This window comes from Terrapene carolina, unplaced genomic scaffold (genome assembly GCF_002925995.2).
Source record: "Terrapene carolina triunguis isolate 2854851 unplaced genomic scaffold, T_m_triunguis-2.0 Scaffold262, whole genome shotgun sequence".
Lineage (NCBI taxonomy): Eukaryota > Metazoa > Chordata > Testudines > Emydidae > Terrapene > Terrapene triunguis.
Window position 1 is genome coordinate 4,501,922 of NW_020664613.1, and position 27,609 is coordinate 4,529,530.

At 40.3% G+C, this 27,609-nt stretch overlaps 1 protein-coding gene across 3 annotated transcripts in view; it reads left to right on the forward strand.

The window, feature by feature from the left end:
- ESRRG (estrogen related receptor gamma) overlaps nt 1–27,609 on the forward strand; it is a 451,270-nt gene that overhangs the window by 310,667 nt on the left and 112,994 nt on the right. The gene's annotated exons all lie outside the window — the stretch shown is intronic.

The following is a 27,609-nucleotide window of genomic DNA, read 5'->3' on the forward strand; positions in this document are numbered from 1 at the left end:
CATGGGGTGTTGGGTGGGGGGCTGGGTGGTGTGGAATAGGCCCACCCCCAAGGGGAAGGGGCATGCTGGCAGCACTGGGCTGGGCAGGCCACTGTGTGTCTGGCAACTGCCGGTTTGTAAATAGTGCCCTCGCCCTGGGGTCATGACATGCCCCATTGCCTCTGGCTGGCCCCTCGCTCCGGGGACTGAGCTCCCCACGCCAGGCTCCATTGCCTCCATGGGGGCCCACAAATATGTTTGGCGCCGGGCCCACAAAAGGTTAATCCGGCCCTGTCTAGGGAGCGGAAGGAGAGTTCAGTTTCTTTGCCCCACTTGGTGGTGGTCTTTGGCATTTGGAACCAGACTGATACACGACATGCTGTTGGAGCTTTGTTTTTAAGAGAGATTGTTTTTAACTACTTAGAAAACATTTGAGGATGCGCTTTTGTTTAGGATGGATTAAATTGTGGATTTGTCAGTCTTGACAGTGTCCTTTATGTAAAGATTTTAATGATAGATGATAATGTTTTGTTTCCTTTAGGTTAGATGTATGCAGCTGATTCCTACTGTCTTCCCAGCACCCAGGGAAAATTAGATACAGGGACAAGTGTATCCTTAGTATAACTCTATTGGTTAGAATGGATTTACAACAGGAATGAATTTGGCCCCCTATGTCTTAAACATGTCTTTATGTATAGACGAGGATTTCAGTCCCATGCAGCATGTCAGAGATCATGCTGCAGTAAATCTATTCAAATGTAAACCTGTTCAATTCAATTACCAGTCTATAATAAAATTTGCTGCTACAGCCTCCACGTTGGTCACAGCAGTCTCTACCTGCTGATGGCACAGCATGCCTGGAAATTGACAGCCTAAATCTATTTACTAAAAAATTTAGTTGCAGACCCTGAAATAAAATCAAGTTTCAACAGCTTTGATAGGAACATCATATTCTTTACAGGAACTTCTGCACAACTGCCAATGTGTGTCTCTGATAGAAATCTGCACCAGGGTGTTGGGGAGCTTTTCTTTTTAGAACTTTTCTTGAAATTACATATATATCAGTCACTTCATTTCTTTTCACAGCTTGGGAAGTTTATTTAATTTTAGGATGTTGTCACTTTGTGTCATCAGCTTTGATGACAACTGGCTAGGGGCGTCAACTTGTCCTTTGTCTTTGAGAAACAGGTTTACCCACTCCCCAGACTTGTCTGGTAAACACACTTCAGTCATGATTTCAGCTTACGTTCATAACTTTTACATATAATGTTGCTACGTACATTTCACCAGCAAGTTATTAGCTTTCAAATGATACCTTACAAGGCATATTTTGTACAAAGATTATTACAATAGTGTGTAGGGTATGAATACAGGGGCACATTCCATTGCAGAGGGTCCATATACTCTTCATCCCCTCATGCACCTGTGCCTAAGTAGCCATAATCTGAACCTAAATATTTAGGCCCAATATTTATGTACCCAGATTCAAGGGACCATGTGGTTTAGTTGAGAAATTTCTCCTCAGTGTGAACAGCATATAATCAAGATCCCAGTCCCTCTTGGGAGCGTAATTTTTTCCATATATGTTCCACTAACATTAGAGTCCTAGACTTATAGACTTTAGGGCCAGAAGGGACCATCATGATAATCTCGTCTGACCTCCTGCTAGGGTTGCCAACCCTCTAGGATTGGCTTGGAGTTTCCAGGAATTAAAGAATAATCTTTAATTAAAGATTATGTCATGTGATTAAATCTCCAGGAATACGTCCAACCAAAATTGGCAACCCTACCTCCTGCACATTGCTGGCCACAGAACCTTGTCCGCCCAATCCTGTAATAGACCTATAACCTCTGGCTGAGTTACTGAAGTCCTCAAATCTTGATTTAAATACTTCAAGTTACAGAGAATCCACTATTTACTCTAGTTTAGACCTGCAAGTGACCCCTGCTCCATGCTTCAGAGGAAGAGGAATACTCCCCAGGGTCTCTGCCAATATGACTCAGGGGGAAATTCCTTCTTGACCGCAAATATGATGGTCAGTTGGATCCTGAACATTTCAGCAAGATCCCACAGCCAGACACCTGGGAAAGTATTCTCTACAGTAACTCAGAGCCCTCTGCATCTAGTGTCCCATCCCCGGTCACTGGGGATGTTTGCTACTAGCAATCGCAGATCAGCTACATGCCATTCTAGGCAGTACCATCATACCATCCCCTCCGTAAACTTATAAAGCTCAGTCTTGAAGCCAGTTAGGTTTTTTGCCCCCACTGCTCCCCTTGGAAGACTGTTCCAGAACTTCTCTCCTCTGATGGTTAGGAATCTTTGTCTAATTTCAAGCCTAAACTTGTTGATGGCCAGTTTACACCCATTTGTTCTCATGTCAACATTGGCGCTTAACTTAAATAACTCCTCTCCATCCCTGGTATTTATCTCTCTGATGTATTTATAGTGAGCAATAATATCTCCCCTCAGCCTTTTTTTGGTTAGGCTAAACAAGACAAGCTCTTTGAGTCTCCTTTCGGAAGGTAGATTTTCCATTCTTCACATCATCCTAGTAGCCCTTCTCTGCCCCTGTTCCAGTTTGAATTCATCTTTCTTAAACATGGGAGACCAGAATTGCACACAGTATTCCAAAGGAGGTGTCGCCAGTGCCTTGTATGATGGTACTAACACTTCTCTGTCTCTACTGGAAATACCTCGCCTGATGTATCCTAGGATTGCATTAGTCTTTTTCACGACCTCATCACATTGACCGCTCATAGTCATCATGTGATCAACCAATACACCCAAGTCTTTCTCCTCTTATGTCACTTCCAATTGATATGTCCCCAGCTTATAGCAAAAATTTTTGTTGTTAGTCCCTAAGTGCATGACTTTGCACTTTGCACTACTAAATTTCATCCGGTTTCTATTACTCAAGTTTTCAAGGTTGTCCAGATCTTCTTGTATGATATTCAGGTCCCCCTCTGTATTGGCTATACTGCCCAACTTTATTTGCACACACTCACTTTTTGTGCCAAGGTCCTTAATAAAAATGCTAAAAAAGATTGGTCCAAAGACCGATCCCTGAGGAACTCCACTAGTAACCTCCCTCCAGCCTGACAGTTCACATTTCAGTATGACCTGTTGTAGTCTCCCCTTTAACCAGTTCTTTATCCATCTTTCAATTCTCATATTAATCCCCATCTTCTCCAATTTAACTAATAATTTCTTATGTGGAACTATATCAAATGCCATGCTGAAATCCAGGTACATTAGATCTCCTGCATTTGTTTTGTCTAAAAAAATCTGTGATCTTCTCAATGAAAGAGAAGATCGGGCATGATCTACCTTTTGTAAAACCATGTTGTGTTTTATCCCAATTATCCCATTGAAGGGCTAACTAAATGATAAGGAACTTTAATCTACATGACAGATATCTGGTTTTAGTATTTTCCTTTACCTTTCCAGGTAATGGTTATTAATAGCATAAAAGAAACAAACTTTACACAGAGGGCCAGTAACTGCGGTCCATATAGTGTTTTCATTTTTCATTTCTGGGTCTTGAAAGGTTAATTATTCAAAGACCACTGTGAAATACAGTTTGTTTGTTTGTTTTTTCCTGATGTAAATGAAAAAGTTTGTTGACGTGAGTGTGTGGCAGTGGTGGTTAGATTTGTCAGATTCATAACAAATGGAAGGGCATAATCAGGGCCGGCTCCAGGGTTTTGGCTGCCCCAAGTAGGCAAAAAAAAAAAAGCCGCGATCGCGATCTGCGGCGGCAATTTGGCGGAAGGTCCTTTGCTCCAAGCGGGAGTGAGGGACCGTCTGCTGAATTGCCGCCGAATAGCTGGACCTGCCGCCCCTCTCCAGAGTGGCCGCCCCAAGCACCTGCTTGCCAAGCTGGTGCCTGGAGCCGGCCCTGGGCATAATGACTCTTGAATAACCTGGGGATATTTAAGAGGACACCATAATTTAAAAATCATAATCCTGTTTAAAATGTATTGCCTATCGTTGTAAGCAATAGCTAAGATTACTAAAACAGAAAAATAAAAATTATTTTGTCAGGGTTTTTTTTAGAAATGTTGTTGTATACATTTTATTGCACTTTGACTATAAAACAGGGAAACAGGCGAAACACAATCAGTTAAGCCCAATTTTGCGAACACTTCCCCATGTGCTTAACTATAACCAGGTGAGTAGTCCTGTTGATGCATTGGGACTATTCACATGAATAAAGTTAAGCATCTGCTTGTTTGCAAGATCTGAGCCTTAGTTTTTGTTGTTGTTTATGTGGTGGATCTTTCACACAGCAATTGGTAGGGAGAGAATTTTTTAAAAAATAGAAATGTCTGATTGTAAAACCACATGAATTGACAGAGGTATTCATGGGCAGGTGTCAGACCTGAAACAGCTTCTAACTCATTTTTTGAAAATGACTGACAGGTTTGGAATGATCTCTTTCAGACCTGTGCCAGCTCTACAGAATACATTCCTTTAAACTTCATCCAAAAGAATGGGGTTTTATAACTCTATGTATACAAGTTGCCACAAATGTCTAAAAGTCTGTCTTGTAGCCCTTGTATGAAGTTGGTTAACTATAAAGCTATGCTGCCCTCTGCTTACAGGCCATGCTCTGGTTTGCAATCTAACTCTATACAGCTCCCCAAAAAGGGACCTTCCTTAGGGTTTGTCAACATGGGGAAATTACTGCATAGCTATTGTGGAATAATTCTGCAATAACTATTCCTGAATAGCTCCTCATGTGGTAACCGTAATCTGGAATAATAGTGACTAACTCCACTCACAGATTGGAGTATTCCAAAATATAGGGTCCACATAAGGGAGTTATTCCGGAATAGCTAAATTATACTGGAATAGCTATTCCAGAATAGCTATGCTAATCAGTTTTTTCCATGTAGACAAGGCCTCGGTCTCAGTTATGGCTCTACCTGCATAGGAGCAAGGTTTAAAACTCTCATTAAGGAGTCAGGTGGATGGGTCAAGTGGAGCCTAAGGTAGTTGTTGAGTATGTGAACAATAGGAAAGCCTTCTCTTGTTAGTGTTGTGCTCTGCAGTACTTGTATAAACTCAGCAAATGACTGGTAAAGATCAAAACGCTTCCTATATGTTAGTGATCTTTGGAGTGGTAATGTTTTGTTTCAGTGTTTCTATTTAGCTGTCTTCTGAGTTTTTTGATGTCTGGTTTTTAGTGGCTAGTCAGTGTTATTTGTTACCTGGCACACTGATGTATATTCCCTAATTGGCTGACAGACCACTGATTTATCATTTTATTTTTTTACCATGTAGGGACACGGGAGAAGTAGGTTTGATTCAAAATTATTTTTGACTTTTCCTTGTGACTGGCTGGTTGCTGCTAGTCAGTATCAACTGCTCTGTGACCAGTTAGAATGGAGAAGATGGCAGCATTTTAGCTTTATCACTCTATTAAAACATGGAGGGTGTAAATCAAAGTCAGTAGACCCACAATCAATGTACACCACTTGAAGATCTGGTCCGTTATTTTTAGCCTAATAATAAAGTCTGTTTACCAAGTGAAGGGTTATTGTTAAAATCTACATTTCTTCAGCATTTCTCCCGGAAGAATTGAGTGGGACTATTTAAATGCTAGAGAGCTAAAGCCTTTTGGAACTCATTTGCAACCGGTGCTGTAGTAATTTGAGATGTATATCGTGAAAGATTTGTGGGTCCTCAATCTAGGTGAAAACAGCCCATTATCCACATGGTGACATGAGCACCCTACAAGTTCAGGAACCACCACTGTGCAGTCCTAGTCTCCTCTTTCTGAGTGTGCAGATGCTAGCATGGTCATCAGCCAGCCAACCTTCAAAAATAAATAGTAACTCTCTCTCCCAACTGTGGACTGGCAATGCAGAACCCATACTCAGGAAAAAAAAATCTCTCTCCAATATAGTGTTAGACTGTTGTGCTCACACATTTCCCAGAGTGGCTCTAACTGTCAAGATACACTGTCACTTAAAGTTTCTCACTTATTAGTTTGTAGTAGCCTATCAAAAAGTGAATACTCCCTTCAAAATGTACATTACCCTGTCTGTAGGCAGTGTCATGGAAGCAGCCAGGAATCCATCTGCTGTATGGATCAAGGACTTAAGAAATAATTTTTATAGGGTTGCTTCCTTTGCTCCTGGCTTAGCTATATTCTTGGAAGTTTGTGCATTTCCTTCACATGTCCAGTTGAGATCACAGAGTTATAGCAAACTAGAAAATTGTAGTTGTTACGTAAACTCTTTCCTAGCATATGTTAGCATTCACAGCTGCTAAAGTATGGGTCCATAAATATTTTTGGGTCAGGAGCCTTCGGGAATTTCATTCTTTCAGAAAAATACAAACCAAAAAAAAAAAAAAAAACCCAAGCTTTTTAGGGAAAGATCTAACATTCTGACCATAAATTGTTGAGCTCAATACAGGTATTACTGGGTGAATTTTTCTGGCTTGTGTTATGCAGGAGGTCAGATTAGATGATCATAATAGTCCCTTCTGGCCTTAAAAATATTTGAAAATGAATCCTGCTCAGCAAAGTGTGTATTTAGGCTCATGCAAATAGGTACATAGCATCAGCTAGAAACAGATTAAGGCATGCCCTCAAAATCTAATAAATAAAACTAAGTAACCTCCTTTATAACTAAAAATGTGTTATCACCAGAAAAAGCCTGCTTACTAAAATTCTTCCTAACAACATTTCCTTTGAAAAGACCTGTGCATAAGACATTGCCAAGCTAAATTTCTTTCACAAGTCTAATACCATTAGTCTGCCAAGTAGAAAATAGAAATTATTGTGAGGCAAGTTTTAGTTTCTACTGCCTTCAGAAATTAGAACAAAGGGAAGGGGAAAGCTTTAATAGTATTCAAGGAAATATGTCTGTACTGGGTGACAGTTAATAAAACTGCATTGACCTCAGAGATATTTCTTATACTCTCTCTTGCAATATTATACTTAAGGAGTTTCTTCGTTAATTCAGGGTATTGAACAAAGCTCCTGTGTTGTAATATCAAGAGATGACACAGTGCATCTTCTGTTTGAGTCTCTTCTTGATATTAAAACTTTTCCATGTTTTTAATGTGTTGTAAAGGGTTTGATTTCTAGTGCAGATATTGCACTAGACTGCTTGTTTACCTGGGCTTGGGTTTAATGCAGTGATACTCAGACTGAGACTCACAAGCGGCAAGTGTCTCCTGCAGCTCTTTGCAGCACATGATATTAAAACATTGTGTGATTTAATTATTAACCAATTTAAGTTATTAACCAATCAGGATGTTTTTACTATGTTATTAACCAATTGTAGTTGATAAAATAAGAATACTCGGTAAGTCATTTTGCTGTGAGAATTACATATAATATAGTAAATGAAACAATGAATTCCCACTACTGTGGTTCTTTTGGGTAATGTTGATTGCTAATTTGGTTCCTGAATCACTGAGATCTGAGTATCAATGGTTTAATGTATATACTAGGATCTGTTCAATCTCATTGGAAAAAATGGAAACCAAGTGCTGAATATTGTTGGTATCGTAAGCAGACCTCTTGCTTTCTAGCCAAAATGTCATGGCCAAATTAAGACACTCAAACTGAGAAGCTAATTTGTCTGTCCTAAAATGTGCCCCATGACCATTGCCCTACCTGTAACTGAAGAGTAAGGACAAACTGTTCTACTGCAGGTTGGTATTGCTGTTCAACTCACACAACAAGCAGATTCTATTCATCCATGAAAGAAGACTTGCAAATATTATAACTGAGGACATTCCTTTTGGGTTTTGAAATGATGTAAATTTACATGCAAATTAGGTCCAGTGCTCAGGCTCCTGCTAAGTTGTTATTGTAGTCCTGGGTTGCAGAGTTTGGGCAACCCTGATTTAGATCCCGATTCTGCAAAGTTCTGTGCATCTTCCATGAGGTGTTTCTCAGTCCTATTAGCTTCAGTGGGAGTGGAACTGAGGCGACTTAGCCCATCACAGGGTTATTCTTTAGAACCCAATTTAACTCCTATTGAACTCAATGTCAGTTTTTCCACTGACATTGATTGAATGGGCCAGAAGTTTTAAATGACCATATGACCTTTCATGTGCATATTGCTTTCCCATCAATGTGAGGGAGAATTCAGCATGCATATGGAAGGCAATGCGGTTTATGGCCCTGAGTTTGGAAGTCAGTTGCATTTACAGGAGTTTAAGTTTCAGAGTTTGTTGATTATGCATTTTTAAGGGTTAGCTTCTGGAGTTTTGGGGCCAGAGCTACTGTTGGCTCAAGCAGGCACAGCTCCACTGGAATTATATACAATGGGTCTGATCCACTGGAATCAATGGCAGAATTCCCAATGATGCTAATGTTTGGCGATTCGGGCCCACTCTCACCAGCAGTGAATGTGGCACATAATTGATTCCGTGTGTTGTTTTCTTCTTAATAAGATAAAATGTGAGAACTTTGGTGGGAGGGGGATAGCTCAGTGGTTTGAGCATTGGCCTGCTAAACCCAGGGTTGTGAGTTCAATCCTTAAGGGGGCCACTTAGGGATCTGGGGCAAAATCAGTACTTGGTCCTGCTAGTGAAGGCAGGGGGCTGGACTGGATGACCTATCAAGGTCCCTTCCAGTTCTAGGAGATGGGAGATCTCCATTAATTTATTTTGTATGGAATTATTAACTTTCAGAGAAGGCGAACACAAATCATAATTAACCCCCCCACACACACACACTGTAGTTCTCCTTGTGGTTGCTGCTTACCCTGCAGTCCCACTACTTCCCTGGAATTAGAAGGAACAATATCTTTAGATTCACAGGCCTGCTCAAATTGGAATACCATTAAAAGTTAATGAAAAAATATTAGCCCAATCGCAGGCCATTACCTGAACAGTCCCATTTGTTATTTTTTTTTCTTCTGAACCTTAAATGAGAAACCAGCAGTTGTCTAATTTACTGGAAATTATTATTCTCTTTTTTTAAATATTCAATAGATTTAGCCTAAGGAGAAAAAACTGTGAGAACATTTGCTTATGCACTGGAAGTACTGAGACAGCAGTGTAAGTGATTTGGGGAGGTTGAGACAAGCCTGAAGGATGTAGGACTCTGTTTGATATGGCATCTTTTCCCATGAGCCCTCAGACAAATGGCTGCCCTTTGTTTTTGCTCCCTGCCACCCATCTCACATATATCAATATGGCACTACCATTTGTTGCAAAATGTTTGAATTTTATATAAAAGGGTCCTGCTCTACATTTGAATAAGAGTCGTTTTGTAAAATGTTTCATCAGGTTTATTTTTGTTCCGTATTCTTTTCCATTTCTGTTATGCAGATATCTGTACAATTCCTGCTCAAGGGGAGTAGGATTGGCATCCTGTGTATAGTATACTGAATAGTTTTGACACTGACGCATATGCAGCCTCTAAGCATAAAATGCTACTCTGGAGCCACATCCTTTCTCAGATTTTACCCAGCCCTTACTCTGGACAGACTCTCATCAACTCAATAAGAGTTTTGCCCGGATAAAAGATGAATAAGAATTACAGAATTTGGCCCAGGATTATAAGGGGTGAAGCACTGCTATAGGACATGAAATAAATGCCAATGAGTACTTCCCGCATGATACATGTACAAGCAAAACTTTGTTGTTTGGAGTGGGATTGGCACCAGTTTTGTTGGAAGTTCAGGAACTCCGCCTGACCTCTTCAGTCTATCAAAGCAGCCAGGGTATCAAGAAACACTAAAATTACAAGCTGTAAATATCACATGTGATCTCATATGGCGCTATCCCTCAGGTATTCCATGGTTATAAATCTCTGCCTTTCTTCAGAAAGAGTTCCAAAAAACATTTCATTGGGCTATTGATATAACTAAGCCGCACCCCCTCCTATCCTATCCTATCCTATCCTATCCTATGCTAGCCAATCAACCTTTGTTTAGCTGCGAGGGTTTCTGCCAGTGTGCAGCATCTGTCAGTCCCACTCTCTGGGTCACTGTCTCAGGGCAGATAATAATTTCATTTGCAGTTTGTATCATGATTGTCATGGTCGAGAGTCAACAGTCTTAAGTCTGAGCTACATCCACAAAATGTACACTGCCAGTTTGTTAGTTTTCACAGTGGTCACTAATTAGTACCAAAAAGAATGTTTATGTGCCAGGTATACAAAAATAGAGCACAGCTAATAAACGATGGCAAAGTAAAAGCTGTGGTAGTGCAATTTGAAATCTGTTTCTTTACTAATGCATAATATGCCTTTTAATCACTACAAATGGAAGGGCTTGGTTATATTTTGAGTCCAGAAAATCTATCACAAGGTCCACCAAGCTTGTAATCCTAAAAAAAGCTAAAATTACTGATGCTTTAACATATATTCACATGCAAACGGACTATTGAGGGAGTGATGGTTCTTATTTTTAGCACAATATTTATCATATTCTCACTTTGTTCTTCCAAAAATCTTTCCTGCGCCAACATGCTGTAATGGAGTTAAAAGGCTAGTCTCTATTTTTAGTCCTTTGAAGTCTCTATTTATAGTTCTCAGATGTTGCCACATATATGCCAACTTTCATTTTAATACACCCTGGCATACTTTAATGCAACAGGTCTACGGTCAGTAGTTCCACTCTTTGCACCCGAAGTTAGAGTTGGAGAATGCCACCACAATCCACAGAGTTAATACATTTATTTAAAGGAAACCTACATGTGAAAATTCTTAGTGCACTTCCACCCCACTAGAAACATACCAACAGGGAGTAAAGTGCTAGTGGTGGCTCCTGTCTTTCTTCTACTCTTTTTCCTCCTCTCCTGACCTAGGCAAGAGCCAGTCTATAATTCTGTGGAAGGGTGGTGCTCCAGCAAACATCTCTATAAAGTTTAGTTTGAGTAAAAACTATATTTCTTGGGAATTCTTCCAGAACTCCCCCATAGGTTCCCACGGGGACTTGCGATACCAATAATCAATAGGAAGCTCTACTGTTATTCTTTAGCACATCAGCACTCTCCTTTCTCCTCTTATTCCTTGTCATCTGTATGGATGGCTGACCATGGGGCTGTTATCCAAAGGAGGCTTCAGCAAAGTGGTGGGTCTTTGCATTTTGATCAGGCAAGAGATCAATCTGAACTCCCATGGCAGGGAGCTCTGCTGCCAGAGTCCCGCCTTTCCTGGTATTGTACAGAATCCATATAGGGATTACCACCTGGTCTGGTAAATCTTATTTGCATATGTCATAAACTCTGTGTCATGCCTGGGTCACAGACACCGAAGAGGTCATAGTGTGACTCTGACCCCAAGGAAGTACCAGAGTGCATGAAATCTGAAGATGGATGCATGTTTATCATACACTACCAGAATTGTTGAGCTGCTGGATGAAGTTGGTGGAATATTAGCAGTGGTAGGAAGCAGTACTAAGAGGCAAAAAAAAAAAAAAAACCCCAAAAAAACAAAACGTACCTTGGCTGCAGTGTGGAAATACTTACCCCTATGGAGCAAAACATTTTAAAATGTTACTCTTGGTTCCGGGTTTCAGCTGATTCTTATTTATGATTCTGATCCATCTCTGTCCCTCTCTTTATTGAAGCACTCACTTTTAGCTGCAAGAAATGTTAAACAAGTCTAAATATTGAACAAAGAAAGTGAATGTGTTTCTAGAACATACAAATACAAATGTTTGTTTTTTTAAAATCAGTGTAGATGCATTGGCTTTTGCTAACTCTTATTGAAAGATGTATCTGGAAAGTTTCCCAGATTATACACCAACCCTCTAATTTACACCTCAGATGGAGAATAAGGCAGGCTAGGAAAGATGTGAATATGACTACAGTTATTCACAGGAGGGACCATACGCCCTTTCTCCTGAATTGAACCCAGAAGCATCCCCACTAAAAACAAAAACCTGGCTGTGTAACAAACAAATACAAGCCGGAGCACCTGGGAGCCTGGTATACACAGCTGTAGGCATTGCCGATGCTGCTCCCTCTGCAAAGCGTACCTCATGTCAATTGCTTGATCTCAGGTGGGATGCAGGGGGATTCATATGACAGAATGCAAATCCACAGCACAGTTAAAATGACTTGTTTCTTTTCACTTCTTCCTTTATCTTCTCTCCCTTTTATGCTTGTTTTTTGTTCTTTCCCCCCTTCATGCTATCACTGTGGCACTGAACACTGATGAGAAAATACTTAGTGCAAACACCAGTCCTGTAGGCAGTCTTTTTTTTTTTTCTTGGCAAGGTGGAAGAAAGAGGCATTAATTTCTTATGCACCTGACCTGCACTCTATATGAGCAGGACTGCACTATTCAGGCAGGATGACTCTATTTCCTCCTGGGCATCCTGTTTTTTGCTGAGGATACCCAGGTAGTTGAGAGAGTTCAGTAACAGCTCGTCTCTAATTAAAATACTTGTTATGAAGGGTTCTTAAACACAGCTGCTTAATGAAGTTAGAAAAAGCATTTGGATGCAGAGTGTGAAAGGCTTCAAATGTTGGAGTTTCTCTCTAGGGAGAATTGTTCAGTCAGAAGGCATTTTGAATTGCTAGCAATCCATTCCATTTTGGTCCCATTTGTTTCCTTTAATTTCCTGCCTTTTTAATGCTGGTCAGCTGGAATAAGCCCTCTTTCCCTCTTCCTCTCCCTCCCCCTTTTGGTCACGGAATGCACTGTGACACGTGCCTGCAAAGTGGCTTCTTGGGAATTTGCAAGTCTTTGAATGCATTATCTGATTAAAGGGATGTATGTGTCTTTAATTCTCATCTGCAGTTCCACCTTTGACCCCATCTGTTAAAGTGGAGTGGAGCTGAGAGTCAGCAAAGTCCCATATTCAACCCAGATAACCTGAAGTGTGCAGATTCAGATGCTTTAACCCTTTTGGTGGCTCCAAAAGCTACATGCCTAATTAAATCACAGGTTCGATAGCAAAATGTGGCAAGTCCAGTGTCTGAAACAAGTGAATTGTTTGGTTCTTTTGAAATGATTAGCATGAACCAGTCTAGTCCCGATTTCACCTTTATATTAGGAAATCAAAGCAGCAAAGAGTATTTAGCATCAATAGCTATAAATGGTTGTAATTATTTTTCTTAAAGGATAGCTTAAAGAACAGGAGTGGAAGTCCAGAACCCTGGGTTCTATTTCACAGGCTTCTGGAGCATGATAAACTAAATTGTGCGTTTATAAATCCTTGTGTAATTCTGGGTTGGATTTTCAAAAGTACCTAAGTGACTTACGAGCAAAAGTTCTATTGACTTTCACTGGGCCTTGTGTTCTTATGTCATTTAGGTTCTTTAGAAAATCCCATCGTCCAAGTCTAATTTTTCTGCATGTAGTTACTACTATTGCGTTTATATAGCAGATCACTTGTGAGCACAAACTGCCCTATGTGCACATTTTAAATTGCAGTAAAAATTTGCACAAATTAGATGAACATTTGCATGTTAATGTATATGCATATAGTGTAGGTCTGAGACCTAATTTTATTATTTGTGAAGCAATTTAAGAACATTGCCCAGATGGTGCCATAGAAGTGCAAAGTATTATTAAAGTGGTGTTGTTATGCTAGTGAATATTGCAGAAGGGAATGTGAGTGTAGCTTTTTTTGCTAATAGTATGTATTTACAATAGGAAGATGTCATTGAACCACTTAATGTTTCTGGAAAATGCTTACCATAACTGACTAAAATATCTCTTTGCATTTGGCACTTTGGGGCATTTTTAGATCTCATCCAATCATTTTAGCTTTAACTTTTTTAAAATTTAGCAAATGGTTGGAAGTACTGTCACTATCCCATGCCAGTTACCATTTTTCAAATGACTAGAGCCAAAATCTACCCCCATTTACATCGTTCAACTCCATTGATTTCACTCACGAGTGCAGAATTTGTCCCCTAATTTCACTTTTATTTTTAAAACTAGTATATGCTTATGCAAAGAGATGCATGCTACATTGAACTGTAACTAGAAAAAATACATATCGATAAATAGCACATGGATAGACTGATAGTATTTCTGTTGTAAATAATATTGTAAATAGGATCTGGCTGTGCTGGAATCTAGGCAATATGAGTTCAATACTAAAGTGTTCAGGTTGCACCTGAGTTAGCCGGAGCCTGCCAGTCTCTGCAAGCCCACTGAGAGCATCTGTCTCGCCACCACCTTTCTCATGCTGTGTCCTCCGCAGGCTCTCTCATTCTTCTGACTATGAGCATAAATCATCCACCTGTCAGGAGCTCTTGCTGCCTGGATTATGCAATGTAGCTTTCATTTGAAGATAGTGTGAGCAGAAGATTGCTGCAAATGGTTTGCATTCATTTTAATGCCACTACAGCATTTCCTTAGCTTTAATGAGGGATCAGGGTGGTGACGACTCTCTGAGACAATGGAAGTCCTAGAGATCCCAGGCTTGCTTTGTATATTGTATGGCCTAGTTTAGATTTCTTTTTTTTTTTCTTCTTTGCAAATAAATGAATGGCTTGAAAATTCAGGCAAAGAACTGGTGTTGCACAATGCCAGCTGTCCACAGCTCTGTTTATTGGCCTTATACTACTTCCCCCCAGCTGAGCAATGAAGAATTTAAAAATCAGTCATGTTTAATGTTGATTGTCCATTTATGCTGTGTCTAATGCTGTGTAATATCAAGTTTTTTGCCTTCACTTATGTTTAGTTTAAAATCACAACCTTTGCAATTTGCTTAGTTACAGATATATTTGGTTACTTCTATACTGCTGACAAGCATAGAATAACATACTGTACCTTCCTAAATTTGTGTGTGTGTGTGTGTGTGTGTGTAAAAACTGAGAACCACAACACTTTACCTTGTAATGAAAGCTCCCCCAAGAGTGGTTTTTCTTTGCCCTTTGGTTTTTCTTTTATCAGTCCCATCTATATTGTCTGTCTGCATCTAACCTAGGCCGGCACCCACTGGGGGCACCCAGCACATTGCAGGAATGCCCTTTAGATTGTAGGCTCCTTGGGGCATTGACCTTGTCTTCTTATTAGTCTGCAAAGCAACAGACATTATATAAATAAATAATAGTAATACATAGAAATTATATTAAATGATAATTAAAAATAATTAGTAGATTCCAGATGAAATCCCTATATTTACTTTCTGTTATATACTTATCATTCCAGGTTTTTATGACTATGGTAGTTCATTAACACTAGAACTGACAATTGAATGAGTTATATTATAATACAATATGGAGTGATAATACTTTCACACTTGCTGAATAAAGCACCTTAAATGAGTTTCTTGAAGTGCTTTATAAACTTTATTCATTAATTTATGTATGTCTCAGAGCCCTGCTGTGAAGTAGGTAAGGAGTAGTATTCCCATTTTACAGCTGAGTAACTGGAGACAAAGAAGAACTGAGGGCAGGTTTACACCACCACTTAAGTCGATCTAACTTGCATTGCTGAGGGATGTGAAAAGGACGCCTTGAGCAATGTGACTTAAGTCCTGTCTACACCGGGAGATGCTCTCCTACCAACATAGTTTCCGCCTCTCATGGAGATGGAGTAATTATGCCGACAGGAGAGTGCTCTCCCGTCGGCATGGAGCGTCTTCACCAGATGCACTACAGTGGCACAGCTGTCTTGTGCAGCTGTGCCACACTTCTAGTGTAGACCTGCCCTAAGTGACTTACCAAAAATCACATGTGGAGTCCATGGCAGAGTTGGAAACAGAACTCAGGCAATGATTGATTTAACCCCTTTCCCATATAGTCTATTCTACATAAAGGCAGGAAGTAAAAAAGAATGTTCCCTCACCACCCACTGCTGGCCCTTTAAGCTCCTTGGTTGTGGCACTGGATGCAAAAATACAAAAAGTATGCAGGGATGCACTGGGCTTGGTATCCAAATGATCAGAGACGGGGTGCTGGAACAATTTGTATAGTGGGGGTGCTGAGAGCCATTGAACCAAACTGTAAACCCTATATATAATGGAAACTACTTCAAACCAGGGGGTGCAGCAATCTAGCAAATGTAAAGCAAAAACTAAGCAACATACATTGTTTATAAAAATTATATACTTTTTTTACTTTCTGTCTTTTGACAGCTAGATGTTACCTCTTGTTTACCCACTGTCCCAGTGCTTAGCCCATCACACTTAACAGCCAGTATATCACTCAACATGGGAATTCTAAATTCCAGCCACTGCCATCCTGCTCTAAGCAGGAGTCCCCAAGAGATAATGTGTCTAAAGTCTTTTGTTACTCACAATTTTTTACATTTGCCTCTTCATAATAGTCCTTCCTGTCTACATGTATCCCTAGCTCTGGTATTCAGAAACATATAGTGATGAAAGGATTCCTAAAGAGGAAGTCAAATTAATGCCATTTGCCACAGGAAAGGCAAAGTAGTTTATTTCAGTGCATATGCACAACAGCTGTTGATTTTAATGTGGGTTATCTGCACAGATCAATTGGAAAATGACCCGCAATATCACTTTAAATCTTGCCCACTCTGTTTTTTCCCTTTCATGCAGAAAGTACCCCATTCTGGACATCTCACCAATGCAAGAGAGTCCCAGAAATTTCAGGAAAAGCTTTCACAGATGATCAGTGACATTGGTGGCAGCTAGACTGTGGACATATTGCTCTGCAGCCTGTCCACCGGTCACAAATAATTACTGTGCTTCTCACTTGAAAGCACTGCATGCATACATGTGCTTCCTCCCTCATTTTCAAAGGGACAGAATTTTATACAACCCCGTCAAGCTTAACTAGACCACACAGAGGAAAGGAGATTTTTAATAGGCTATTTGGAAAAGAGTGAAGACCCTAACTAGTGAAATGTGTAGACTTTGAGATCCTTATTTTGAGCCTTATTTGCTTCTGGTAACAGGCTAACCTCCCATGCCATTCCCTCCCTCTCTGTTTTAATTTGATGGAAAGCCTGCAACACCACAGTTTTATGTCAAGCCTCCAGTGGACTCAACACCGAATAAAAGATTTGGTTTTTTTTGCTTTGACTTTACAGATAAGTTTAAATTCTTACATATGAAGGAAATGGGAATATTTGAAGACAAAAATGCAACACAACACTGACAAAATCAGATGAGAAATCTCACTCTTTTATCTATGAACAAATTAGATTTATCATCAGAAAAGCATTCTCTTTTCATTTTCTGAAAGGTGGTTTTTGACAGACCCTTTGCAGTGGACGTCATGCTCACAAAACATGCTGTCACAGGGCTATTTGAATATGGTGACAGGCTCATTATCATGTTGAAGACAACTGACAACACTGCAGACTAGAAATGGACAGGCTTGCCAATCAGCTGTTGAAAGGATTGCAGTTGAAATAGGGTTTTTTTGTTCCAAGAACAGTAGTACAAATTGACTACATTAATTCTTTTTATTATAGTCGCGTACACTGTAGTTAAGGGTCCGTCACTGTTTCCATTATAAATCCCTGTTTTCAAGGGTTTATTAGTCGGCCATAAAAAGAATAAAAAAAAAAAAAAAAAATTGTTCCTGCTGAAATTTGGCCTTGCACTGGGAGAACAAAATTTGTGTGTAGTGGAGGAGGGTACATTTTCATAACGTTTTTTTGGGGGGGAGAGATAGGGGGGAATGGCCTGATTTTTAATTGAAAACGATATAAAGCAAAATTTATTATTGTTTTTACAGAACCATATGTGTCCAAATAGTTTTATAGATAGGTTCCTGCCTGAAGAGCTTGTCCTTTAAGGATCCAGTCCTGCAAGTACTTATTTCAGGACATGATGCTTGCTACTATGAGTAGTTCCATTGGTTGCCCTGGTTTCAATGGGATTAGTATATTAGCAAGCACCATGCCCAGGAATAGGTGTTAACAGGTTTAGGTCCTGAGTGGTCTAATAGTTTTGGATATTCTTTTCTCTTTTAATAATTAAAAAATTCCATATTTTGAAGTTATTAATCCAGAATGGTAACTGAGGGCCTTAGGTTGTATTTGATCGATTGTTGTGAGTCTGGTATATGGATCAACAATCTAATGTGGACTACATATTTAAAGTGAGATACTGAAAAAAGAGGTTACCATGAATATATGCCTTATGTATGTTATGTAGTTTTCTTTATTGCATGCACTTCAGATCCTTAATGTATTTGCATGATATTCAGCGGGGCTTCATTTTAAAATTTTAAAAAGCCACTCAGTCTGGCTTCCCATTTTGTGCACAGAACGTTGCAGGTTAAAATAACTTCGGTTGTAACTTTGTAGGTACAATTATTTGCAGGCACAGTGGATGCCTATCTGACAACCTGGTTTCCAAGCGCAATCGGGTTGTTAGATGACTGTCAGTTGCGCACACACATACATACATATGACTGTGGATGCAAAAGTGAAAGACACTTTTGAAAGTCAGGTGCCCAATCCCATTTGCAAAGTCAGAGTCATACGTCATATGAAGAATGCCAGTTCACAGTAGAACGTGACAGTGTCTTTCAGAGCCATTACAATCTATCAGGTCAATGTGCATTTTCAAACTCCTTAAAAATTTATAGTAGTTCCCTGATCAGGTCAGTCATCTGTGTTCCAAGAGGGGATTTATATGGATTCATTAGTTAATATTATTTACAGCATGTTTGAAATAAAGTGCTGTTCAAGCTGGAATTATTAAGAAGGATTGTTTTACCTTTTTTTTTCTTTGGATTAAAAAGGAATGGAACCACAAAAGCTACAGGTGAAGTCTGTGGGAGTTTTTGCCGTTGGCTTCAGCGAAGCCAGGATTTCACCCCTCTAAAGGAGAGTGTATGTCTAATGCTTAGAGCGGGGGACTGGAAGTCAAGACTGATTTCTATTCCCAGCCACTGACTGGAGCAAGTCACTTCATCTTTGTGTGCTGCAATAGAATGGGTAAACTAATACCCCTCTAGCTACCCCTGGATGCATGCCATTATTATAAAACACAGAAAAACAAGTCAATCTGGAGTTAGTCTATTTCATCCTGTTATGCTACTTAGCATATTAAAAAAGAAAAGATCCACAAAGCTTTACACCCTCTGAAAAGCACTCAGATATTATAACATATAAAACATGTTCTGTTTTAATATTTAAATCTCTTTTTATTTTGTATGATGAGGGGGCATGTCTCTATACCCATTCAGATTCATTATTGGATACAAGTATAATGTCATCATTGAATATTATTTGGAAGAGTAAATAATTAATATTTTCCTATTGAACCATAAGTTGTTTATAGCAAACAGTCCATATCTAGTCTAACAGAGGAGTAAATAGCATTGTTTTTGAACCATTGATCCTTGTCATTGTTATAGTATGAACTGCTATCATTGATTCATTGATATAAGTTTTTACTTTTGAAAAGAAAACAAAATAATCTTTTTGCCAACCTTGGTGGGAAATAAAAGCAACCCTGGTGGGAATAAACTGCTCATGAGTAGTTATCTGATTTTTACTCTCAGCAGTTGAAGTCACTACAGTTAAACGGTTCTGTGAAGAACTGGGGAAGGTAAGAGGATCATTCAGTCAAGAAAGCATTACAATAATGTTGCACAGAAAAGGCATGTATATGTAGAGCAGAGATACTGGTTAAATCAAGAAATTTGCTCCATTTAAGCACAGCAGGACAGCAAAAATATAATTTAATTTTATATTTTACCATGTGCAAGAAGTAAACTTTCTGATAACTAGGTTATAAAGCCTGGAGGATATCACACTATTATCAAAATGCAGAGCCAGCATGGTATTCTTTTTTCGCAGGGATGACCTAGTAAAGTATGCTACCACCAGGATAAAAGTTGCCACCTGTCCTTTATTATAAAGGACTGTCCCTTACTTAGTCTATAATAGTATTATAATTAAATGACACCATTATCCCATTTATGTTGAACAAATATGCTGCCAGAATCCTATAGTCTTCTCCAGGTACTCAGGAAATTGACTTAATTTGTTCCATCTACAGCCAAAAAATAATAATATGGTCTCTCATCCTAATCTCTAACCCTGCATGGTGTTCTAGAATATTAATTTGTTTATGGCACACACTGTAAAACTCAATAATTCACTAGATGGAGCAGAGTGAAAGTGGAAAAGCAAAGTGGAACATGGCCCCTGAAGTCTGAATCTGAGAGTGTAGGGACAAAACAAAATACTAATACTTCCATAGTTCCTCGATCCAAGGATCTCAACAAGCTTTGCAAACATCAGTGGATTAAAAGTCACAATGTTCCTCGAGTGGTGTTATGCCATTTTATAGGTGGGGAAACTGAGGCATAAAGAAGTTAATTGAACAAATGTGTCATAGGAAGTCTTTGAGAGAGCGGAGAAAATCCTAGATCTCTTGTGCCCCTGTTCTCTACTACAGGAGACCAGAAGATGACGACAAACAGGTTTTGGGAAAAGAGAAAAAAGGAGAGGTTTTTTTTAAATAATTATAATGGGGAAAGAAGAAATATGAAAGAGAACTAGAGAGAGAAAAGATAAGTTTGGGGAGCAGGTGAATGAAAGAAGGACAATGGGTAGTTCAGAAGAACATCCAAAACTTATGTATCTGAACCGCTTGAGTCTTCAAATAGGACACAAAAACCTCTTTTGGAGCTGGAAAATACCAAGAACAGCTTTTCTCAGTATGCTCATCACTTCCATTCCTGATCCCTGTTACAACCTGGATGCAAAGATGATCAAACATTACTAGAAAATGTTAGCCAAATATTTCAGAAACTCAAAGTTCTATATAAGTTCAGTTCTGTTTAAAAAAGAAAAGTGTTCCATGTGATTTAAGTGCATTGTATTTTAGATAGCATGAAGATGAATGTGAGATAGATGGGTAGGACTGGTTCACTAAGCAAATCTGGAGTTTTTGCATCATTTCATTCTCCAAGTTGCCCATCTCTAATGATAACAAAGTATCGGTGCCAGCATGACTGGCTATGTTTTCTGGCTTCCAACACTTCTTTTCTTTCCATTGTAGTAACATGTTTTCCTACAACAGGATCAGATTACAAATTTTACTAAAGCAGTGGTTCTCAAACTGTGGTCCGTGGACCACTGGTGGTCCGCGAGCTCCATTCAGGTGGTCCGTGGATAGTTCCCTCTAAGGTGCGCGCCTGGGCGGCCGCACATGAGAGAATGAAGGGCCACCCACCTAATTAGTGAAACCACACAAGCGTGGCTCCACTAATTAGGTGCCTGGACTCTGGAGAAGACACACCTGTAAGGTGAGGTGGTGGCCTTAGGGGGAGAATAGGGCGTAGGTGGGAGGGGGCAGTGGGGTGAGAAGACGGGGTGAGGGGAATGGGACGTGCAGGGCTGCGGCGGCCAGAGAAAGAGGCGACTTTCCCCAGCTCCAGGTCTGTGGCTGCCGGGGAGAGATGGCCCTCCTTCCCAGCCCCAGCTTCGGGGCTGCCGCAGTGGGGGAGAGACCCCCCTCCTTCCCAGCCCCAGCTCGGGGGCTGCCACAGCGGGGGAGAGAGGGCATATCCATCGTATTAGAAAGGTAAGACTACTGATAATAAAATATGAGTTGTGTGCTTTTATTTATAGAACAAAAATGTTAATTATTAATATTTTTTTTTGTAAAGCGCTTTTATCCAAAACGCTTTTCAATAGTTAGCTAACGGTACAAACATTTGGAAAGATCATTAAGTGGTCCACCGAGACCTTAAGCAATTTTCAGGTGGTCCACACAAAAAAAAGTTTGAGAACCACTGTACTAAAGCATTCTGGTTAAAGGCTGGATGGGTTGCCTCTATTTGCCTTCTCCAGCCTTTGGGCTTTCCTGCACCTTTGAGTGTTTGTGGAGAGGAGGGAGGAAGAATTGAAGTGAAAATGGAGGTGGTGTGTCTAACTGCCTGGTTTCTCAGTCAGAATGTCCATAGGGGATAGCATTTTTTTTAATGTCTGTGTAGTGTATTCAAAACTCAAGCTTTATATAGGCATTACTGTATATTAAAGCCTTTCCTTCCTTCGGGGGATTGGCCAGTCAAGAAATTAAGAGTAATATGAGATTTAAAACTGGTATTGTCAGGAGCACACAGCTCTCCTCTGTTATTTTCCAAACATGTACATTTAATTTTTATTATGGGTAAACGAAATGCTTACGAATATGGAGACATTGGCTGGAAAACTGCAACCTTTTTCACATGAGTATTCCCTTCAGAGGTGCTCAGAGGCTATGATGATGAAAGTCATGTAAGCACACAGATTGATAGAGGCTGCCGCACAGGTTCTAACAGCATGGTTGAACCAATTTCTAAAACAGCCCTGCCAGTGCACCTCAGGCCTGACCTATAGTCCTCTCTTATTCATTCCTGGGTCTCTTATGAACAGAGGCTGCCAATTATGCCAATGTGTGGTGGTTGGGTTTGATGAAGACAAACAAAAGAAGGGGTGTTTTTATATTGCTTATTGCCAGGGGGACACGTGGCACTTTATGAACACAAAATAAGATGTAGCCAATCCTTCAAGGAAAGTGCTATCAAATTTGGACTGCTGAGACCAGTAAATATATCTCTGCCTGTTACCTGAGGAATGCTTTGAACCCAAGTCTCCAGAGACGAAAGCCTAAGGCACTATCCTACTGCAGTATCTATTTAATAAAAAGCATGTACTTAATAAAAAGCTTTAGATAGATGCAGGTAAACATGATTTGGTTAATATTGATTGTTTTCCTCCTTTGAAATGGGAATTGTAAAAACTTTGATAAATGAATTGAAAAGTTGTCTAGTTTCACTGCAGCTTCTAAGGATATCTGTGTAACCACTGCTGAAATGCTGTTTTGGAGTTTCTTATAGCAATATCCTCAAATCATAACAAATGTCCTTATGCCTCCCTCAGAAGAGTAGGGTGGAAGTTCATGACTGTCATAAAGGCTGTTCAGTATTGTGTAAGTAGCTTATACTATATCAATGTATACCAGTTTCTGCCCTCAAAGGGCAGTTCTAAAAGCAAAACCCTTGACTGTAAGTTTAATCTTAAGAATAATTAAAATATTATATAGATGAAAGTTTGCTTAATAATTTCCAGAGCTTTTCATCTTTTTTTTTCAGTTGAAACATAAAACCAAGACAGTAAAAACTGTTACTTATTAATAATCCCCTGGTCAACTTCCCTGTTGCCCTGGTCACATTCCACTATGAGCAAATACCTAAAATTTCCACTTTTTCTTGAGGAAATTTTCAATTCACATTCTAGCTTTAGTTGTATCCTTGTTTATTCCCTGTCCTAACCTCCAGGGCAACACTGCTCTGCACGGTTAAAGAACTGCTGCATTTCTCCCTGAAGTGAAGATATTTCAGTGATGGGTGATTCATATCTAGGTTAGTCTGTAAAATACTTTGGGATCTTTCTGGAGGAAAGGTGCTATGTGAATGCCAGGTATGACCACTAATAGGCATGGTCTCATCGTCTGTCAGAAACCTGCATTTTATTGCATTACTATATGTCCCCCTTGCTTTTTGTTATACTTCACAACACCTGTATTAGTCTTGTCCATCAATGGAACACTTTTATTTTTAATTTCCTCCGAGAGTTCAGGTGCATATTTCAGTAAAAGGCAGCACATTACACATAGAATGAATATCCAGTTTTGCTGAAAAATCAGTTTCCGTCAAAATGATTGATAAGCATAAACATTTTCTGTCATTGAAAAGTTCTTCTGATCAGCTTGTGTGAACTGAGGAGCTATTAGAAGCCTAATCCGCAGTCCAAAAAGAAGTGGTGATTTTCCGTATCTTTAGACTCAGATCAGTGTTTCCCCCTTTCTTTTCTCCTCTTCTTGATTATCCTTCTAAAAGGTATTAGGCCAGAACCTCAGAAGGGGCCTGAAGCTGTTCAGAAAGGAGGCTCCTATTACTTTTGAAATTAGCCATGATTTTGCAGGAAATTGGGAGTCATATGCTCTAGAATTAAAATATCTCATACCAGCTAAAACTGTCCCTTATCCTTCATGGGGTTTTAAAAAAAACAACGTGTGAGCCTGCCAAGTTGTTCGCCTTCCTGCCCCTCCCCCCATTAATGTGACCATGCCCTCTTCAGTCAGGTCCCACAAACGACCACTGTGGCAGAATTGGTTTATCATTCTACTGAAATGCTGTGGGCGTGTATACTCAGGGTGGTCTGAGGTAAGCCCCTTCAATTCCTCTTTCCTTCCCCCCCCCCCCATCCACTTTTCACGATTTTAGGGCACACAAAGGGTTAAAGATCCAGGGAAAGAACTCCTACCTGGCTGGTGATGAATCTCAACTGAAGCTTATTGTCAAGGTCATGGGCTGAAGCAAGTTTGGGCTCTGAGTAAAGTGCATTCACCTTTCAGTGTTTGGCAGGGAGGCAAAGGTTTTTGGCTGTACTGAGGGAAGAGTAAAGAGAACCAGACAAGTCTTTGTCTGAAGAACTACCAGGCAATAACCAATTAGTTAGTTATATGTTATTAGTTTGAATGTGTTTGTTGCTGAACTTGGGAGTTTTACCCATTTCTCCAAGTGTGATCAAGTGGGCTGCAGATGGTAGTGTCACCCCCAGGCTTGGAGAAGAGCCAAAGATTTTCCATTAAATAAATTTGTCTTGTCCTCATTTTGTAGAACAAAGTTGAGGATTTAGTTATAAATGATTAAATACAGTGGGTACAGCTGCATCACAAGTGTACAAAATTGCTCCTGTATGTAAAGGGGGGGTATGGGAATTAGTCACACAATACTCATGAGCATGGATAACATGTTTACCTTATATGTTAGGGGCTGCACTGGATATACAGGAAAGGCTAATGCTGTTTCAGTCTGACATCTCTGACATATTTACTTGTCCACAAAAATTTTTTTCTTTTTTTTTTTTTTTGGCAAGAGATGAAGGTGAGGGGGACTCATTCCAATTTCTGCACAGGATGGAAGGAATGACTACAGTGACAAAAATCCTACTGTCTTGTGCAGACACAACTGATAGTAGCATTATGGAGGCCCTAAAGATATGTGCTGCCTTGTTCAGGACCTCTCTTGAGGAGTTAGGATTATACTTCATGAGATTTGCTATTGAATTCTCAGGAATGCTTCTATTATTATAATGTATCTGAAACCACAAGCTGTGAGAAAGAAAGAGAGATTAGAAACTTGGGAAATGCACTTAGAGGATCTGGGGCTAGGATTTTTTCACCTATGCAAACATCACAAAGTATAGTCCCTGAGGGCCTTTTGTAAAAGAGCGTCATCAGTGTCACCATGTACCCAGTCCTGTATTGATGTATGTATTAGTTATTTAGTGCTTACAATGAGCTTGGTAATGTAGAATGCACAATATTAAAGTCTTTCCCTTCCTTGAATTGGTTTCTGTCAAAAAGGTAGAGACATAGAAGCAGAGGCACTGGAATAGGGTGGACTGGGGGGCCATGCCCCCCCCCACTTTTTACCAGCCGTAAGGGCGAGCATTGGGAGGAGTGGCCGGAGATGTCTTTGGGGGAAGAGGCTGTGCGGGAGCAGGGCTTGGGTAAGGTGACCAGATGTTCCCATTTGATAGGAACAGTCCCAGTATTTGGGACTTTGTCTTGTATAGGCATCTATTACCCCCCACCCTCTGTCCCGATTTTTCACAGTTGCTGTCTGGTCACCTAGGCCTGGGGGAAGGGCAGTGCAAGGGCAGGGACTCGGGGGAATGTGCAGCATGAGGGCATGGGCTTGGGGAGAAGGGGCGGTGCGGGGCCGGGGCTTCAGGGGGAAGAGGCAGGGTGGGGGCTGGGGCTACGGTTCATGCGCTGGTGGCCCCCCCACACACACTTTTAGGGACTTCTGCCGCTCCTGCACAGAAGACCGGATGAACTGGGAAATCCAGAAAAGGTGGGGGAGGAGGGACGGAATTTAGTTATATATCACAAAACTAACTTTGTAGGCGTTATGGGAGAAGTGGATCTTGAATGAGAAGAGGTGGCTGAACAAACTGCTTTAGGGAGGGCATTCCATGGAAAGAGATGTGTTAAAAAGCACACATCAATGGAGCAAGTAAACGTCATACTTACATTTCAGATTTGCAGTTTTTTATAAATAATAAAAGATTTGGTGAAGAAAAGCCAAATGTACTTGACTTTGGCAGTCATGTATTGTCAAGTAACCAGTTGTACAATATTGAGGGGCCTCAGTTTAGAAAGCCGTTTTGTAAGATTAAGAAAGCTGCAAAAGTATTTTAAAGGATCTTTCCTCCCTGACCGGAAAGAAAGTTGAAGGTTTAAAAAATAAGATCCTATGTTCCATTGTTCACAAGTCTGGCAATTGCATCTGTACTATTGTTCAACGTATATCAATAAAACAACAGCAAGGGTTCATTTCAAACTATGCTTAATTTTAGCCCCACATTAAATGCAAGCTCATTTTACTATACAGCCCTTATTATATGACGGGTTAATAGCAAGAGCACTACAGTGTGTCATCTTTTTTTTTTTTATTATTATTATTATACCCTGACTTGGCCATCAAACTTTAATGGCTATTGTCTCTTGTACAATAATAACCATATGCATGAATTATTTTGTGGTACAGTACAATTTGTGCATTAATTTCAGTATCATGTTTCTAACTGTTTGATTTTAGTATTAAAATCACTATAGTAAAATATTCATGCCATTAACCATCAGTATTGATATTCCCTGGAAATTCAACCACAAGTTTGAACTTCTAGGAGGTTTAAAGTCTTGGATTTTGGTTCAAATGAAATACACTTAAAAAGCACAACAGACCTGATCCAAAACTCATTGAAGCTGATGGGAAGACTCCCCTGGTCTTCAGTGGGCATTAGATCAGGCCCAATGAGAGCAGAAGTGTATTTATGGTTTCTTTTTAATTTATTTTAATGAACCAAAATACATTTTAATTGTACTTTTTTGTTTAAATGTTACATTGTAACATTTTCATCATAAACACCAACATTGTTGTTGGTTTGCTCATAAACTGTTGAAGTTAATGGGTGTTTTCCTTTTGACCTCAGTGGGGAAAGTGTTAGTTCTTGTGCCACGGTAAGAGAACCAGAAAGTGAAATCAGCGTGTGTATTTTCATCATGCAGCTACAGTAACTCCTCACTTAACGTTGTAGTTATGTTCCTGAAAAATGCAACTTTAAGTGAAACAATGTTTAAACGAATCCAATTTTCCCATAAGATTTAATGTAAATGCGGGGGGTTAGGTTCCAAGGAAATTTTTTGGGGGCAGACAAAACGCATTCTATACTGTACAGTACTGTACTGTGGTGGGGAGTTGCTCCCTGGCTCACCTCTGGGGCTCAGGGCTGGGGGTGTGGGGTCTGGGAGGGAGTTAAGGTGCAGGAGGGCGCTCAGGGTGGGGTGCAGGGTCTGGGAGGGAGTTAGGTCATGGGAGGGCGCTCAGGATGGGGGTGCGGGAGGAGGCTCAGGGCTGGGGCAGGCAGGAGGTGCAGAGCACTTATCTGGGGCAGCTCCTGTTTGGTGCAGGGGGTGTGCAGGTGGCTCTGCACAGTGTGGCACTGCCCTCACGGCCGCGATTCTGGGAGCTGCCTCCCCCCCCACAGCAGACAGGCCCACCCGGAATGCAGGGGCTTTAGGGACTGCAGGGCCTTGGGCTAAGGGTGCCCCGGGGCCCTGGCCTGCAGCTCTAAAGCCCCTTTCGAAATGCGGCCCTGCGAGCACGGGCCGGAGGACTCAGGAGGAGCAGAGGCAGCTGCGCAGCCAGCGGCCGGAGAGAAGCGGCGCTTTCCTCTTCAAAGC